The sequence below is a fragment of the Heterocephalus glaber genome, unplaced genomic scaffold (genome assembly GCF_053883595.1).
Source record: "Heterocephalus glaber isolate CG9 unplaced genomic scaffold, H.glaber_assembly_v1.0 deba00001608, whole genome shotgun sequence".
Classification (NCBI taxonomy): domain Eukaryota; kingdom Metazoa; phylum Chordata; class Mammalia; order Rodentia; family Bathyergidae; genus Heterocephalus; species Heterocephalus glaber.
The window spans coordinates 34,814,550-34,833,305 of record NW_028258379.1 but is presented as its reverse complement, the minus strand read 5'-3'; the positions used below and the strand labels follow the sequence as shown (position 1 = coordinate 34,833,305).

Genomic DNA, 18,756 nt, shown 5'->3' with positions numbered 1-18,756 from the left:
TGTTCCAATAACCAGCAGATGCACATGTTCTAATCTAAGGCAATCTACAACTACATGCTGTCAAGGAAGTTTTCAAGGGAATGAAAAGGGCTAGAGAAGTCCCTTAATCCTCCTGCTTACTACAGAATAAGCACTATGAACAAGATGGAAGAGGGGCTGGGAATTTAGCTCAGTCAGTGGTTCCAGTGCCTGCCTCGCAAGCACAAGGTCCCAGTACCAAAAAAAAAAAAAAAAAAAAAAAAAAAAGATGGAAGAAAAAGGAAAAATTATTTTGAATTGTAAATAAATCAAATTGAAAATTAAAAAGGTTAATGAACTCAATAACAAAGAAAAAACAGGCAAAACATTTGATAGACATTTCTCCAACCCCAATAAGCAAATGATAAAGCACACAAAAAGATATTCAACATCCTGAGTCATTAGGGAAACTTACATCAAAAACATGCAATATGCCTTCCCACCCACTAAGATGGTATAAACAAAAAGACAAAGGGCTGGGGATTTAACTCAGTGGTCCCAAGGACCCATGTTCAATCCCCCGTACCAAAAAGAAAAAAGACAATTATAAGGATTGGTGGAATTTGAGGATACATATATATATGCAAAGTGTGACTGTAAAATGGTACAGCCACTTTAGAAAACACTTTGGTAATTTCTAAAAGAGTTAAACATAGAGTCACCCAGATATATACTCAAGAGAAATGGAAACACTATACCCATACAACAACTTGTGCTCAAAGTTCATAGCACTATTGTTCAAAATAGCCAAAAAGATATTTGGTTGGGGAAGCAACCCAGATGTCTTTCAACTGAGAAATAGATAAATAAAATGTGGTATATCCATACAGTGGAATATTACTCAGCAATAAAACAAAAGAAGTGTTATTACATGTTACAACATATTACATGTTACATGGATAATCTTGAAAAATGCTAAGTGAAAGAAACAATTACAAAACACCACTAAGAATGTGATTCCAGTTATGTAAAATTTCCAGAACAGATGGAGACAAAAAGCAGATTAGTGTATGCTTATGGATGGGAGACTGGGGTGAATGGAGAGTTCCTGCTAATTAGTGAGGTTTATTTCGGCATTCATGAAAATCTTATAAATTTCATTATGGTGATGGGTGCAGTCCCGTGGATATAGTAAAAACGACTGAACTGTAACCTTTAGTAAGTTGTACGATATGAATTATAGCTCAACAAACTTTTCAAAGTTAGTAAGAAAAACGTATTATCAAGGATAACAAGGAAGGGCTAGGGATATAGTTTGGTAGTACAGCACCTGCTTGGCAAGCGCAAGGCCCTGAGTTCGATCCTTGGTACCAAAACAAGGATAACAGAGGAAGGAACACCAGCTACACTGGCTTAAATCATTCTAAGGAAACTAATCTAGACCTTGTGAAAGCAGGGGAGAAATCACCCCCGAGTAGGTCATTAAGAGCACAAAGGAACCAGCAAATGGAAGATACTGTTATGTCACCTAGGGCAGTTCCTGACTTACACACAAGCACAATAAGCAAACCTCACACAGCAATTTAGAATGTATGCCACAGAACAGGAGGAAATATGCAAGGTGGGAGAGAGAATCTGTCAAGACTAGAGCTCAATGATCATGAACGACTTCAGTTCACTCATGGATTCTACACTGTATCTATAGTTCGTAAAAGTTCAAGTCGGAAACTAAAGGAAGTGACAAGTACAATGAGTGTAGTGCAGATGACTTTCAAAAATGGAAGTGATGTCTTAAACCACAACTTACTGAAAGAGAATGATGAGCTCCTGACAAGGGACAGAATATCTACATCAATAACATCAGCAGAATATGTTTGAGCAGAGGCTGGTCAACACGCTCAAGAAAGCTCACTTTCATCAGCCACTGAGATGAAGACTCATACCAGGATTATATAAAGCTGGGCTATGTCATCAATACACTGGAGGACACAATTCAGATACAAGATTCTAAAAACCTCAATAAAACTGTAAACTAAGTGGAGTGACGTGGCAAACCAGAGCCAGAAGGAAAACCAGAAAAGATTTCATTCGAATTCTTCAATTTACAGATGAAGCTGAGGACAGAGGCACTTAACAACATACTTAGTTCTGAAGGCTCCTCAAAGGTAATTTAAGGCTCAAAATTCAAAACTCCTGCCTCCCAGGCTGTGACCACCTGACCCAATGCTACCTGCTACCATTTGCACAGGTAAGCGTATGGGAAAAAATTCAATTCCTAGACACTTAGATCTACTTGTGAAAGGCAAACTAACCTTTCTGACGATGACTAAGAATATCTTCATGACTGTGAGGCTGCAAAAACTTCTTAAACAGAACACAAAAAGCACTAACCAATAAAGAAAAAGATTAATACATAGGAATTGATTAAAATCTAGAATTCCAATTCCTCAAAATCACATTGCAAGAACAAAAGGGCATGCCACATGGAAGAGATCTTTACAACTCATATAGTCAACAAGTCACATCTAGAATATATAAAATCTCCAAAATTTCAGTACAAAACAGGATAGACAACCCAACTTGTTAAAAATGAGCAGACTCGAATATTTTCCAACAGGGGCTATCTAAATGACTAACAAGCATATGAAACACAGCACTCAGTAGTCATCAGAAAACGCCAACAAAAACCACAGTGGCATATTCTATACAACCAATAAAATAGTTGTTAGAAAGTGTTTAGCTGACAGTATCAAGTGGAAGCCAGCTGAGGGGCAATTGGAACTCTCACAGATTGGCAGGAATATAAATTGGTACAACCACTTTGGAAAACTGTTTGGCAGCCTCTATTAGTATCCATGAAAGCTAAAAATAGGCATATACTATGATCAGCCATTCTACTCCCAACTTTTACTAATGTATGTGTACCAAAAGATACAAACAAGAATGATTAACATCATTACTTATAATTACCCCAAAGAATAAACAACTTCAATATCCACTGGCAGGGCCAGGGATTTAGCTCAGTGGTTTCGACCCCTGCTGCGCAAGCGCAAGGACCCGAGTTCAATCCCCAGTACCAAAAAAAAAAAAAATCCATTGGCAACAGAATGGGCAATTTTTGGTATATAATTTGTTGTAGTTTTAAAAAACAGCCACAATAAATGGCATTGGAAAAACTGGATTTCAACCTGCCAAAGATTAAAACTAGACCCATACCTATTACCATGCACTAAATTAAGACTGAAGTGGATTAAAGATTTAAATATTAGGACAGAAACGCTAAACTTGCTGGAGGATAAGTTAGGTAGAATTCTTGAAGATATTGGTATAGGAAAAGACTTTATGAACAAAACCTCAGTGGCATGGGAATTTGCACAAAGAATCAACAACTGGGATCATATCTTATTAAAAAGCTTCTGTACTGCAAGAGAAACCACCAGCAGAGCTAAGAGACAACCTACAATGTGGGAAAAAAATTTTCAGCAACTATACCTTAGACAAGGGACTACTATCTAGAATATATAAAGAATTGAAAAAAATCAGACACCCCCCCACACAAATTCAAAGACCCAGTTCAAAAATGGGCATCTGAAATTAACAGACATTTCTCAGACAAAGAAGTAAAGGCAGCAAATAAATATATGAAAAAATGTTCAACATCACTGGTTATTCGAGAGATGCACATGAAAACAACACTGAGATTCCACCTCACCCCAGAAAGAATGGCTGCTCTCAAGAAATCATCCGGGCCAGGGATTTAGCTCAGCGGTTCCAACTCCTGCCTCTCAAGCGCAAGGTCCAGAGTTCGACCCCTGGTACCAAAAGAAAAAAGAAATCATCTAGTAACAAATGCTGGAGGGGGTGTGGGGAGAAAGGAACCCTGCTCCATTGTTGGTGGGAGTGCAGACTGGTGCAACCACTGTGGAAATCAGTATGGAGATACCTCAAAGAAGTAGGACTAGAGGTCCCATTTGACCCAGCTATTCCCCTGCTGGGGATCTTCCCAAAAGAACTAAAAGAATCATACCAAGGCGATATATGTGCACCCATGTTTATAGCTGTAGTTCATAATAGCGAAAGCTTGGAAACAGCCCAAGTGCCCATCAACTGGAAACTGGATAAAGAAGATGTGGTTTTTTTATAAAATGGAGTACTACTCAGCTTTAAAGAACGAGAAACTAGAGTGATTTATAGCTAAATGGATGCATATTGAGGACAGCCTCTTAAGTTAAATAAATAGGACACACGTGTAAATATCAAATAGTTTCTCTGGTGTGAGAAACTGAGAGTGTAATTAAGGATACACACGGATGAAATGGCCTAATAACAAATTTCTCGGATTGTGTTTCCATCGCATGTCATATGACTGTATCGAAATTTAAATTAGGGAGAAGCCTGGCTTACATGGAGCCTGCTAACTAACTGGAGTTTTTTTCCAGATCATTATTTGTTCAATGTTGGTTTTGGGGATCTTTCTGAAACAAATCACATCCTCTGGTGTCTTGTTGGTGCTTGAGATGCTTTTTTAAATTATACGGAAAAATGTTTAAGTGCTTTTCAGTTTTGTTTTGGTTGAGTTCTACTGTATTTGAATAATTATTGCAGTTTTTTTCCCCTTGCATTGTTCTTCTTTGAATGGTTTTAATTTTTCGTATGTGTGTTTGACAATAAAGTTATTTAAAAAAAAAACAGCCACAAATTCTTTAACACATCATCCATAAAGACAAGAGAGCTATGTTCCCTCCCCTTGAATCTAGGCAGGCTTGTGCTGATTTCAACCCTGTGATTTCTGAAGCTAAGTCCCTTTCCGCTGACACGGTGTGAAGTCCAGGCCTCAAGGCCCCACCTGAAGGCTGCTCCAGTCAACGGTCCTTGCTGATCCTGGTCTTCATGACATGCCAGTCAACATAACAGACAGGAGAGTGAAGGAGCCTCTAATTCTACACCCAATCATTATAGAGCAGTGACAAGCTATCAACACAAAATTCCCAACTCAAAGATTTCACGAGCATGATAAAATGCCTGTTGCTTTACATCACTAAATTTCAAGTAGTTCTTTATGCAGTAATCAATAATCTAATCTAGTGTGTTCTGCTATAGTGGATAATGCAAAATATGAAGTTATAAAATTATTTTTTTATCTTAAAAATTTCATGCAACTACATGGGGAAATATCAGACACACAGTGAAATAAAAGACATCTAACAAAAAAATAGGACACAGGGTGTATAAGTTCAAAACCAGGCAAACCTAATCTACAGTCACAGAAGTCACAACAGTGGTTACTTTGAGTGGGAGTAATTACTGGAAAGTGAACAACAGAGGCTCCTGGAGAGCTGGAATGATGAATGTCTGCATTGGGTGGTTATTACAGTATTTTACTTTATTAAAAAAATCACTGAGTTAGATAGAATTTGTGCCTTTCTATCATACTTCTATTTTTTTTTTCTAAATTAGTAGAATCTGGTACCCACATAGATGCAAAGAATGAGAAATAAAATATGACTGCAAGTCTTCAAGTATGACTGACAAGTACTGCATTAACGCAACAATTAAACCATGGGGCAAATAGAAGCAAGAAGCAGCAACCATGTCCAGCTCACTTTGTGTCGCAGTATCTGCACAGTAGTGCTAACACGCAGTCACTCAGCTCCCAAGACACTGTCCTCATTTTCATCTACTATAGGGCCACGCCTGATTCTTGGCTCCTGCCAAGCTTCCTCTCGACAACAGGACTCCAAGACTTCCATCCTCAATCCTCTTTTCAATCTGCACGCACGCACACACACACACACGCACACAACACATGCACATATAAATTTACCCCTATAACACCATTATCACATAGCTGTTTCTTTTTTTTTTTGTACCGGAGATCGAACTCAGGTCCTTGTGCTTGCAGGGCAGGCAGCAGAACCACTGAGCTAAATCCCCAGCCCTCACATACCTGTTTCTTTAAACTAGACCCCTCCAATTTAAACAAGAATTTGACTCCAAAATATCTTAAAAAAGAGAAGTTAACTAAATCAAATAAAAAGAAACTTAAAAGGATTAACATAAGCTCCCATGGCTGCAGCCCAAAGCTAATGAGACTAACAGGATGAAGAGATGGCCTGGACAGATAAAGGGGTTTCACTGAGCTCTAGGCTCACTGCAGTGTCATCATCAAAAGAAGGTAGCTGAGCTGGAGCTGGAGCTCAGTGGTAGAGCAATGTGCAAGGTCCTGGGTTTGATCCCCAGCACTGCCAAAAAATACATAAAAGAAGCTGATATTAATAAAAACACAGGACACAGAAAAAAGACAAAGTTCTTCCCTATACTAACAGAAGACAGTTGCTGTATCTAGGACAAGAGATGCAACTCTAGCTTTTACTTAGCAAGTCTTACCTGGAGTACTGCATTCAATTCCAAGCACTAAAGTTTAAAAACAGAATTTTTAAAAAAGAAAAGCCATCGGTGTGGTGAACATGAAACCCTGCCATGTAACGAACAGTTAATGAACTGGAGATGTTTCAACTCAAAAAGACTGAGAATATTTGATGACTGATTTTATGTATTTTAAAGGATGTTATGTGGAAGGACTCAGCTTGTTCTATATACCTCCAAAAGACAGAACATGGTAAATTTCTCAGGAGGCTGAGGCAGGAGAATTGCCATGAGTTCAAGACCAACCTGAGACACTGTCTCAAAAAAATAAAATTTTAAAAGAAAATAGACTTCAATTCATAATAAGAACCTTCTAACAGGGAAAATTTTTAAATAAAATATAGTATAGCCAGTCACCAGAGCAGGTTCCCAACTGGGCATGATTTTGTCCCTGTGGCTTCCGACCACCCCACAGTGCAGAGAGCAGCCCCCAACAACAGAAGTGCCCCGGGTGAAATGGCAACAGTCCTGGGGTGGAGACTCTGCCTGGACACAGCCAGCTCCCTGTCACTAGACACCGATGTCTGCATAAGCTCCATAAAAGAACTTTCAAAGACGGAGAGCAATGAATTCAAAAAAGTATTCTCTTTTAGGTAAGTCTCCATGAAAACTACCTTCAGGCACCTTGAAGTAAAATGATGCCAAACATTCATGAGCATTCCTGGGGCCAGACATTAAGTGACTCATGCACACATTTCAGTTAAGTTTCCACGACCCTGCAAAATAGGTATTGTTCATGATTTGTTAAACTAGGGTGCACTAAAGTCATCTACCTGACTCCAGTGTGTATGTGCTTGTGTCACATATAATATATATATTATATATTATGTGTGTATATATATGTATGTGTGTATATATATATATATCACTGCAGAAAGCATAAACACTAAATGACTCTCAAAGGTTTCATACTCTAGAATTAAACAAAGTATCAAGACAATGTCTAAACAGGTGTATGCTCACTGCAAACCCAGCTGGCTAGGAGGAAGGAAAGATTATGTGAAGTAGTCCAGCGATGAAGGAGAGAACAATTATCCTGGTTGTCCCAATTGCCTACTTCTCTAAGAGCCAAAAAGCTCTTCTATACCCATGGAATCTCAGTCAGAGCTGGGATTAATGATGACATCCTTTATCCATAGGCGTGAAAGCTCAGGATGGACAGACGTTTGAACATCCCCGACTGGGAATCCTGCCCTTAACAAATACACTCGATGCAGATACACGGTTTCTTGGCTGCCTATACTCATGCCCATCTGTCAGGATGGCAGTGTGCCTGCTCACATGTTGGTCAAACTGTCACTAGGGCATAGGTGCCAAGCAATGATAGTTTTAAATGGGCAGCTTGCATAGCACTGTAAGAGCTTGCTCTTGTGTATGAAAAAAAATTCTCTGTGATGATACTGAAGGGCTACAATCACAAGTGAAATATCCTTGATCAATCTCAACATTTAAATACAAAAAAAATTCTTGTCTACTAGAAAAGAACCAACTAAGGAAATTGAATCACAAGTGGATAGTCACAGTAAAGCACTCCACACCTCCAGTCATTCATTAATACACGTCACTGTGACCTCTTAGGCAGCAAAATCCTTTGCTCAACCTGTCACCACTGATTTTTTTCTAAATAGGATGCTATTTTTTTCCATATTCTAAATGAAATAGTAAAAATGAATTGATTTCTAGTAGCTTGTCTGACATACATAAGTTCCACTTAGTGGCTAGTCACATATATGACAGAAGTCAGCGGGGTGCAGTGCCATATACCTGTACTCACAGGCCAGGGATTTAGCTCAGTGGTTCGGCCGCCTGCTTCGCAAGCGCAAGGTCCCGAGTTCGATCCCTGGTACCAAAAACAAACAAACAAACAAACCTGTACTCACAGCACTTGGGTGGCTACAGCACAACTTACGGAGACCTTGTCTCAAAATAAGAAATCAAAAGGGATGAGGATGTAGGTCAGTGTGAAAGCACTGGCCTCAATCCCTGGTCCACACCCACAAAAAAGACTGAAGTCTCATCTATAGCCAAGGTAATCTTTTAAATGCACAAATGGAAGGATACAAATAAGATTCCCACAGACAAACAAGGGTAGAAAGTATATTTTGTATCAGAAATCAAGAACAGAGTGAATGATTTAAAAAAAAAAAAAAAACAGAACAAAGCACTTTAAGTGACAAGTTAAAAGACTCAGACTCGAGGGCGGGCCCATAGGTCAGTTAACCGCCATTATACCGAAACTATAAGCAAAAAGCTCCTAAAATGCATCTAGGTTGCTGTTCCACCCTTAAAGACCATTTAAAACACTGGCGTAATGTTACTTAAATGTCTCTACCATCTGGAAATTCTTCCCTAGGCCTAAAACCTTCGCGGTGCATGTCAGCCATTTGTCCTCACTCGTCCTGGGCAGTTTGGAACAGCAGCTGTCATCACTCTTCTCTGAACAGGTGCTCTTCAGATACCAGCACCCTGACACACCGGCCAAGTAACCCGAGCCTCCCCTCCCGTGACAAGTAAGTCTGGATTCCACTAACTTTTCTTCATGGGATCATTTATCAACTCTGCTTTTATTTCAGTTGTTTAACTCATGAAGCCCTCCTTGGGCTTCCTAAAAAATGTCATCCAGGGCTGGGAATGTAGCTCAGCAGTGCAGCGTCTGCCTGGCAAGCTCAAGTCCCTGAGTTCAATTCTCAGTACCAGTACCAAAAAAAAGTCATCCACATCAACAATGAAAGTATTCCCTTTGGGCCGGGGATTTAGCTCAGTGGTTCCGCCGCCTGCTGCACAAGCCCAAGGACCCGAGTTCAATCCCCAGTACCAAAAAAAAGAAAGTACTCCCTTTAGCATATGTGCAACTCACTACTAAAGGTAGCATTTAGAGGAAGGAGGCTGAGAATCAGTAGAATCCTTGGCAAGTCTAAAATGAACCATGACCCTTCTGCTGTATTTCAGATAACTGCCCCCAAAGGCCCATGCTTGTGACATCCTGTGGCACTACTGGGAGGAGATGGAAATTTTGGAGGCGGGACACAGTGGAAGGAACTTAGGTCACTGGCGTTGTACCCTTAAAGGGGATACTGGGACCCCCAACGCCTTAATGTCTTTTCTTCCTTGATGCCAGGAGCTGAGCAGCTTCCTCCATTGCCAGGATGCAGTAACCCCAACAGTAACAGGGCCAAACCACCACAAACTGAAACCTCTGAAACCACAGGCCAAAATAAATCATCCTATTTATAAGGTGATGGTCTCAGGTACTTTGTCACAGTGACAGAAAGCTAACACATCTTTCTAGGAAATACTATAGATTTTCTGAAGTGACACCACTTCATTAGCTTTCTGGCAGACCTCTGTAACACTAAGTGGTATGTCACGGGTCAGTTACATCCCGTTCTTCCCAGAAACTTATCACTGCCATGCATGGTCCTAAAACAACTTCTCTTAATTATCATGTCTACCACATCATTTTGTTGCTCAAGACCATACAGTACTTTCCTAGTAGCCAATGAAATTGGTTATCAACTCTTCAATCTAGCCAGCTGTTTCTATACTCATGAACTAGTTATCCTTCCTTACATTCCCTTTTCCCCTTCACTCACGTCTCCCAAAACAGTCAGTTCTTACTTATTTTCTCTAGAATGCCTGTGCTTATATCATTTTCTAAAATGTTTTACCACTTTTTCAACCCAGCCGTGTCATACCTTCTTCATAAATCCATATTCAAATTTACTTAAACCTCACTCATTTCCTCCTGTCTTCATTTTGGTACTCAGTTTACAGTGTATGACCAATTGATTTTTTGACAAAGGTTTAAGAAAAAAACATTTGCTGAAGAAAGGGTAGTCTTTTCAACAAACAGTTTTGGAAAACCAAAAGCAAAGAAAAAGAACCCAAGATCTAAATCTTGTATCCTGTTCAAAAATTAATCCAAAATGGTTCACAAACAAATACAAAACATAAAATTATAAAATAGTCAAAAACAAGAGAACATCCTCCTGACCTAACGTTAGACAAAGAGATGAAACGTGCATGACATCAAAAACACAACCTGTACAGTGATAAACAGGACTTTGTCAAAGTTTAAAACTTTTGTGCTGAGAAAACCACTGTACAGTGAATGAAAAGACAAGCTACAGACTGACAGGATACATTTATTTACAAGTCACATATTTGGCAAAGGACTATCCAGAACATATAAAGACAGCTCTACACTCAACAATAAGAAAACAATCCAACTACAAAATGGGCAAAAGTCTTGAACAGATTAGTCATCAAAGATATGAACAGCAAATCAGCACATAAAAAGATCAGCCTAATGAGAAAGAGTAGCCATTAGGAAGGCCAAGTTAGAGCCACAGCCAACCCTACACACAAGAAATGCAAGCAATACCAAGTGGTGGCATTGACGAGGGAAACTGGATCTCCGTACAGTGATGATAGATTGTAAAATGGTGTGGCTATGCTGGAAAAGTTTGGCAGTTTCTTAAGTGAAACACACACTTTCCAGACAACCCAACAGTTGCACTCCTGGCCATTTATCCTAGAAAAATAAAAACATACACTGACACAAAAACCTGTACATGAAAGCTCATAGTAGCTTTGTTTTTAATCACCCAAAATTAGAAATAGCCCACATGCCCTTCAATAGGTAAATGGTTAAATAGAATGTGGAAAAGCCAGATAATGGACAAATTACAATTATTAAAACTTGGGAAGTGACACTGACAGTCCAGTATTAGTAATGAAACTTACTCAAATTTCAGTTTTTAGACTTTTGTGTCTGTGCAATCCTATAACATCTTATTCTATCCACACATTCATGTAACCAAAATCAGGACAAGGAACTGTCCTAGGATCCCTAGAATTCAACCCTGAGGAGCAATCACAGGTACAATCTGGCAACACTACGTGAGTGGAGCTGTCAGCGACCCGGCAACGCAGACACTTTTATGGACAAGGTTCTATACCTACAGGAACAAGGCGAACTCCTGGAAGTGCACCTTCAAAGTTGTTTTTGTTTCAGCTAAGACTCTAGGGAGAAAATGAGAAGAAACCAGGCAAAGTCACTAGGTCACTCTGACTCATTCTTCTTAGAAGACCTAAACTTTGCTAGTAGTAATAATAGTACATACTCCACCCAGGGGCCCGGTCTCCAGGTGATTACCACCTCCAATTAATTGAGCAGGCTCGGGAAGGTGCCCACCTCTCCAGGAGATGAGTCTTCACTAGATGAACACATATTATGTTCTCCTAATAAAAGCCCCTTGCTTTCTTTATTCATGGAGAGCACTGCTTTACAATTAACTTGTGTTCTCCTTACTTGCTCCAAATAATTAACTCCAAATAATAAAGAAGTGGAGAGCACTTCTTTATTGGCTAGTTGTGCTTAACTGGCTCTGCATTCAAGAGGCAAACCCACTACATTTGGTTACAGAATCATACAAACTTTTGAAACTGGCTTTTTTTTTTCAACTTAATACAAAGCCCATAAGCTCCACCCAAATGGCTGCATCTACCAACAGATTATTCCTTTTTGTTGCTGAGTGGTATTCCCTTGGGTGGGCAACATCTTTTTTAACTATTCACTCACTGAAGGATGTATGTGCTGTTTTCGGTTTGTGCTATTAAAAGTAAAGCACCTTCATACATGTGGCAGTTTTTATTTCTCTGGGATAAACTGCCAGGAGGACAAAGGATAGGTCACACGCTGCGCACACGTTTAACTTTTTACAAAACTGCCAAACTAATTTCCAGAGTAGCTACCCTGTACATCTGAAATTCCCATCAAAAACAGCTGACTATAAACTTGTCACGACTTTTAAAATATTTTCTGTAAGCCTGAAAATATAAGATTAAGTCCCTTAAACACTATAACCTGAACAGATTACTTCTAACAAAAATGTGTAATTATATATAATCTGTATATTAACTGTTGACATAGAGCTAATTGCAAAAAGACATAGTAAAAGTTTCTCTTCTTCCAGATAGTCTATTTTCTATTGCTTAGTATTATGAAATGTAATCACACTGTCTCAATATACAGCATCATCAAAAGATATGTTTTACTTGGTAAAACAATTTGAGAAAAACAACCAGAGTTACAGCTATAGTCATCTCGGCATAAGGTTTGTAACCTCATGGGTTCTGTTAAAACTGACAATTACACAATACAGTCTCTTTTGGGCTGTTACAAGGGACTAAGTCTAGAGCGGGGGTATTGTCTGTTCACGTGCAAATAGTCAACAAAGAGAAAATTAATGCACAGAAAGAAATCAGGAAGCCCCAAAAAGAACAGGATGGTGCTGCCCTCATTGCTAGTGACTTTCCAGGTCTGTCTGTCTCTTGTGCAAATCTTGTTGCTGACTTTGAGCTATATAAGATCCGTATTTCTAAGCCAGGCATAGCGGGGCACACCTGTAATTCCAGCACTTAGGGGTCTGAGGCAGGAGACCACTCTGAGCCACCTAGTCAGTTCAAGGTCAGCCTAAACTGCAAAGTGAGACCCTATGTTAAAAAAAGAAAAAAGGGGAAAAAAATACATTATTTCCTTCCAATATAAATATATTTACTTTAAAAATATGAGACAATTCTCAAATGTCAAGCTAATTACTCTGTGATTTACCTATATGATCTCCATCTAAGATATCTTCTCACTTACTGTATATGGCAACTGAAAACATGTTAGTATGTGAATGTTTAGTATTCACATACATACCTGCCAGTGTGTAAAAGTGTCTATCTTAGTTTTCAAATTCTAGAGTCCTGTAGCCATCCTTGGGGCCAGAGATCCAAGAAGACATGAGTCACTGCAAACACCCATCAAAATCCAAAGACAGTTACAGTCTTTGATGCATCAGCTAACTGCCAGGTGTGGGCTAACAACGGACCGCACAGAAGACTGCAGACATGTGATGCTGTAAGATTCTGTAAGATGTTTATCACCTAGTGATGTGGCAGCAGTCAGTGGTGTGCACTCTATGATGCTCACACACTGCCTCACAATGTCGTTCTCATTTCTCTGAGCATGCCAATGAGTGGGGCATGACCATTACCTGAATACTAAATAAATGATTCACAAAGTGAATTTTCTCTAGTCAACAAAGATGTTGCAGCTAATAAAATTCTTAATAAATTTCCTGAACAGCAGTAAAAGTTTATTAGTATTTAATGATGAATATTAAAAACCTAACACCTACTATGGAGGGAGCACAGCTCCTACCTCTCTAGACTTTCCAGGGCTTTTCTTTTTCAGAGTGTTGCCTGTATGTCACACAGAACAAGACAATGCAGGAGTTGGAGTGCAAAGATTTAAGGCAACATTGGGAAAACTGAAGCAAGAATAATTGGCAAAGGGCATGAAATGACTTCACAACAGCAACCTCACACTGTGGGGTGCTTAAATATCATTTGAGAGTCCAGGGGTAAAAGAATCGAATGGCAGGGCCCTCTTCACATCTTTAAGTGGGAACATACTCACAAAACCTTGGGCAAAAGGACCAAACACCCTGGAGTACAAATACAACTCCGTTACACCACCTAGCTAAATGCTTTGTCAGGATTCTATAATCTCTCTAAATGAATGTTGCATTCCTATTAAAAGCTCTGTAGTTTCTACATTTCATCAACAGTGCAGTTCTGCAAATGTGCCTTATACACTGATGGACTCCTTGTACGCTAGGTGCTAGATAACTGACAGAAGAATATTCCTTATTAATGTCAAACAAAGAAAACTGGCTTCAACAAAGCAGTATGATAGCAAGAACAGACTTAGCACCCAGCACAATTCCTGGCAAACAGGCATATGATCTCTGGTAAATAAATGAGTCCATTTCTTCTCACTCTGAAAAATAACCCTGGCATGTAAAATATCCTACCAATCTGAAAAATATTCTCCAGTCCTATTCAGTGACCCATCCATTCTCAGAACCCATCAAGACCAATTTTCCCGAAAGCCTCACTCACTCATACAAAGTGGCAGCATTTAATTCCCATTAGGTTCCCTGGCTGATATGTGGAGATAAGAGCATTTGCACATTTGTATGAATTCCGGAGTCATCCTCCTTCATTTGACGTCAGGTAAATCTCAAAGCTCTGCTCCATTTCCAAATTAGTTTTATTTTGCAAATCAAACATAATTTTAAAGTTTTATTTTCCAAGTGAAAACCCTATTCACAGTATATCTTATTAGGGATGCCTTTACGAAAAAAAAATACATGGTCAAAATTAAAATTTTTTTTCTTTTCTAGGGATCTGGGACATTCACTTATTTATTATTATTTCACATTAGTGCTCAAACTTTTTTTAAAAAGCTGGCCTACTGCCTTTAAGAAATTTAATTTTAGGGTCGTCAATATTTTGAATGCACTGGTGTTATTTTTAAAATACACACTTGCATGCTGGAATAAAACTTAGCATAAGCTTTCCATATAACCATTTCCTGGGCACTTACTAACTTACTACATGCCAGGTTCTTTGCTTAACACATTACTCCATTACCTCATTTGTTTAACAAATATTCCCTCCTAATTTCTGCAGCACTGAGCCTAACAAGAAGCCATTACACTTTAAACTGTCACTTGTACTAGATACTAGTACTGTACTAAGATGACAGTGACACCTCAAACAAGTTTATTGGTATTAAATTCAACCTGTGTTACTGCATTAACACAATCTGATCAGCAAACGCTGACGATGCAAAGAACAGCATCTGTGACAGCATCAACATAGAAAGCTATTATTAAGTGACTAGAGTACTTAAGTTACATTCCCTTCTATAGGCAAGCATATGAACATGATCTTATCTACCCAGAAATTTAATTCTAATTACTATGCCATTTTGAACAGCGTAAATGTAACATGCATAAAATGACCAGATAAAGAACCCTTGCCTCCTTGTAAAATTGCTTTAATATTGTACATTAAATTTTTCCCCAAACTTGTTACGTTCAGCATGTCACAAAAAGTCAGGTGTCTTCATTCTGAACTCTTAAAAATAAATGCTGCCCTACATCGTTTTTTTTACTCTACTGAATTCAACTCAACCGAGGGGCAATTCCAGTAATAAAATATATAAATAAACATAACTAATGAAGTTCTTCAACAGCTCCCCAAATTTAACCACCACCTTCTCAACAGCAAGACTGACATAGTTCCAAGAAAGGGAGGTGGGGGAGGCAAAGGAAGAACCTATACAAAGAAAAACAGAAATGGTAACTTTGAAAAAAAAGACGTTAGTTTCTGCCTCCTCTCTCAATAACTCTGGTGCTGTTTCTCTTAACTAACCCACCTAAGAGTGCTGGCAGTAGGAAAACCGATGTTTCGCCTTTGAACATTATTGCATCAGTAAAGAGTGCCACCCTGCCAGCTGGAGGGAAAGATCAGAGGAGGAAGCGTCGAGAGGGACACGAAGTCGCTCGTAAAAACTCCCCGCCCTGCACCGCGCCCCGGGTAGCAGCTCACGAGGCCAGGGCAGTGGCCCTCGGGGGCCGGGTCCCCTCTTCCCTCCAGGGCCTCAGTCCAAGTCCCCTCCTCGGATGCTGGGCCGAAAAACCTCACCCCATCACTCCGGCTCACCACCGCCTGTCCTGGAAAGAAAGCCTTTCAAACTGCGCCCGTGGGCGCCTGGGCGTCGGCTCAGGGTTCTCAGCTGAATGGGGGCCCCGTGACCTCGTCCGTCCAGCGGGTTACGGGCTGCAAGCACGGCCGGGTTCTGAGGCCGCAGACCGGCAAGGACAGCAGCGGGCTGACCGGGGAGGACCGGCGGCGCCCGGACGAGGCCAGGAGGGAGCGAATGCCCCGAGGCCCGCGCCGGCCCCGCCTGGCCAACCGCCCCCGCGCCCCGACTCGGTGCGCGCGCGAGCTCTCGGTCCGCGCAGCCCACGGCTCCCTACCCGGAGCCGCAGAGCCGTCGCCTTCTGCCCAGTACGAACTTCCCGCCGCTATCGCCGACTCGCAACTCGGCGGCGCCGCCGGCCCCTCCACACCCTGCAGTATGGAGCCTTCCCATTGGCTCTGAGCGACGAAGGAGGCGGGGCAAGGAAAGGCGGCGGGGCGAGTCGGTCCTTCCTGCCGCCTGCCCAGGCATGCTGGGAGTTGAGGTCCACACGCGCGCTGCACGCTGGGAATTGGAGTCCTTTAGCGACAAAGTAGGTCCTACACTCCCTCTGGCCCGAGGGCTTCTGGGAATTGTGGTTTACAAGCCTCTGACCTCCCACTGTACCCTTCAATGCCCTAGGAACCGGGAAATATTGCCAGTGTTCAAAAGAGCGTAGTTTGTTAAGCGTGCTGACAAAGGACTGGCTATAAAAGAAAAATTGTATTCCCATTGGCTGAGTGCTCGGATTTGCATTTTTTCACCCTCCTGCCCGCCACCCTGAAGGGCTTTCACGCTGTGGCGTGAGTCAGTAGACTAGCCCGGCTCTGGGATACCCAGTCTGCAGTTCAAGTCGTAGCTCTACCACTTGAGATTTTTCAACTTAGGGGAAGTCATTTAATCTCTATTTGCCTCAGTTTCCTGTTTCTGTCAGGATTAAATGACAATCTTGTAGGCAATGCTTTGCACTTACTTGGTGCTCAATAAATAGAAGATAGTATCAGTATTATTCTGCCCACCCGTTGCCAAGTGTCTAAATCCTACTTTTCAACTACTTTTCAATCCTACTGTTTCGATGTCTACCTAACCCTCTGTACTATTGCAGCTGTAATTCTCTTATACCTGTTTGCTTTGTTTCTATAATCATTTGTCTAAGTCCCCATCACCCATGAGTCTGAGAGCTTATTGTGGACTGAGATCTCGTTCCAGGTCAAAGCCACAAAGCCACAGGCAGAGGGGGATTTACAATGAGACCAATGAAGCGCTAGTTTCAAGGCTTGACTTGCACTGGTGCCTTCCAAAGTCCTGGGAAGGACCTTAACAGTGTGTTCATATAACTTCTGGGGTTTTTTTATTTGCCGAGGTAAGATATCTCTACATGATTTTCTTAAAGTGGATCCCCAAAATTGTGTAAATATTGGTCCCCCACCTGGAATCATCTGTTCATTGGACGCTGCAGGAATGTACCTGATGTCTGAAATTTGCCACTCTGGGTACCCTCGCCGGTCCTGATTCTTCCCTAGCCTGCCCTCTGCCCCTGTAAGCTGCCTCTGTAAACTACTCCAGGGTCTCTCTGCTTCCTGGTTTTTGTTGGGTGTGGCCAGTGGGGAAGGCCACAGAGGAAAGAGAAAGGACGGTTAAGGTAGATAGATGCTACCCCTGGTTCCTTCCTGGCAAGGTCACTTCCAGTTAGATAGGTCTCCTGGCTGAAGGTCCGTGTTCTCTGGTCTCCCTCCAGTCTGCAGTAACAGCAGCTCCTCCCTTTGTGCTTCCGGTCTAGAGGTGATAGCACCGTGACTGCTGCTAAGCCCCAAGTTACTGCCCCCCACCCCCACACAGTTGCCAACAGTCTCACTGCAAATAAACCCTGCTCAAATTATCCTATTCCAAATGTGTCATCTGCTTTCTGTTGAGACCCCGATGGCAACACATGCACAAGGTGAGCACTCGATGAATATTTGTCAGTAAAGGGGTTTCAAGATTCACACATCTCATGATGTGCAATCCCCCAACAAGATTCTGTGGCTAGAATCTATTGAGTGAAAGACATTCACACACACACACACACACACACACACACACACACACACACACACGCATGTCCCTGTGCTAAGAAGACTTGGAATAGGATTTATCTGTTACAGTGTGATCATGGTCCCCTAACCTCACCACAGACCTGCAGAAGAAAGGTCCCTGCTTCCAGTCTGGGTGACAATTAGCTGACCTGAAAGCACAATTAAATCAGCACCAGTGCACGGAGTGTTCCAAGGTGAGAATAGAATGTATTGATTCTGTAATTCGTGGCTCTGGCACCCTCAGTCGGATGCCTTACTGTTAAGCGCTACTTTCATGCAGCTATGTTCCAAGGCAGTTGCCAACACCTCCAACACCACCCACACATGCTGAGATGTCCTACCCATGTGAAGCATGGCAGGACACCAGTGCAAGCTGCTGCCACAGAGACAGCAACTCTGAAATGCTGGAGGTAGAAATACAAACCTAGGGTACAGGTGACCCTTAACAAATTTTTATGAGTTGGTAATTTGGTACCAAAATTAGGATAGAAGGTTGACCAGTCAGGATTTGCTGCTGCTGGGTTTTTTAAATTAAGAATGGAACTAGGGAGCAGAGGGTCATAAATATAACCCTGCCATAGATTCACACACGTAAGAACCTACATAGTCCAAACACATGTATTTATGGTGAGTCAGGGATAAAGAAACCTCTGGGGAGTCTGGTGTAACTAATACTTAAGGCCTTATTAGCTGTTAGGTACTGTGATTTTT

At 41.1% G+C, this 18,756-nt stretch overlaps 1 protein-coding gene and 1 long non-coding RNA gene across 9 annotated transcripts in view; one reads left to right on the top strand and one right to left on the bottom strand.

Moving 5' to 3' along the window:
* The window catches only part of LOC147822824 (uncharacterized), a 32,769-nt gene extending 19,252 nt beyond the window's left edge, over positions 1-13,517 (top strand). The window contains exons 3-4 of the long non-coding RNA XR_015445143.1: positions 8,738-8,894; positions 13,123-13,517. This is a non-coding gene — a long non-coding RNA (uncharacterized LOC147822824). The remainder of the gene's footprint in view (positions 1-8,737; positions 8,895-13,122) is intronic.
* Positions 1-16,421, bottom strand: part of Vrk1 (VRK serine/threonine kinase 1) — a 96,340-nt gene extending 79,919 nt beyond the window's left edge. For 3 of the 8 annotated variants that reach the window (XM_013066615.3, XM_013066619.3, XM_087195550.1), the window contains exon 1: positions 16,269-16,421. The gene's annotated coding sequence lies outside the window, so the exon portion shown is untranslated. Of the gene's footprint in view, positions 1-3,670; positions 3,750-15,933 lie in introns of those variants that run through there. The other 5 variants (XM_087195548.1, XM_087195549.1, XM_021244523.2 and 2 more) reach the window with 5 other exon arrangements.
* Positions 16,422-18,756: the final 2,335 nt, after the last annotated feature.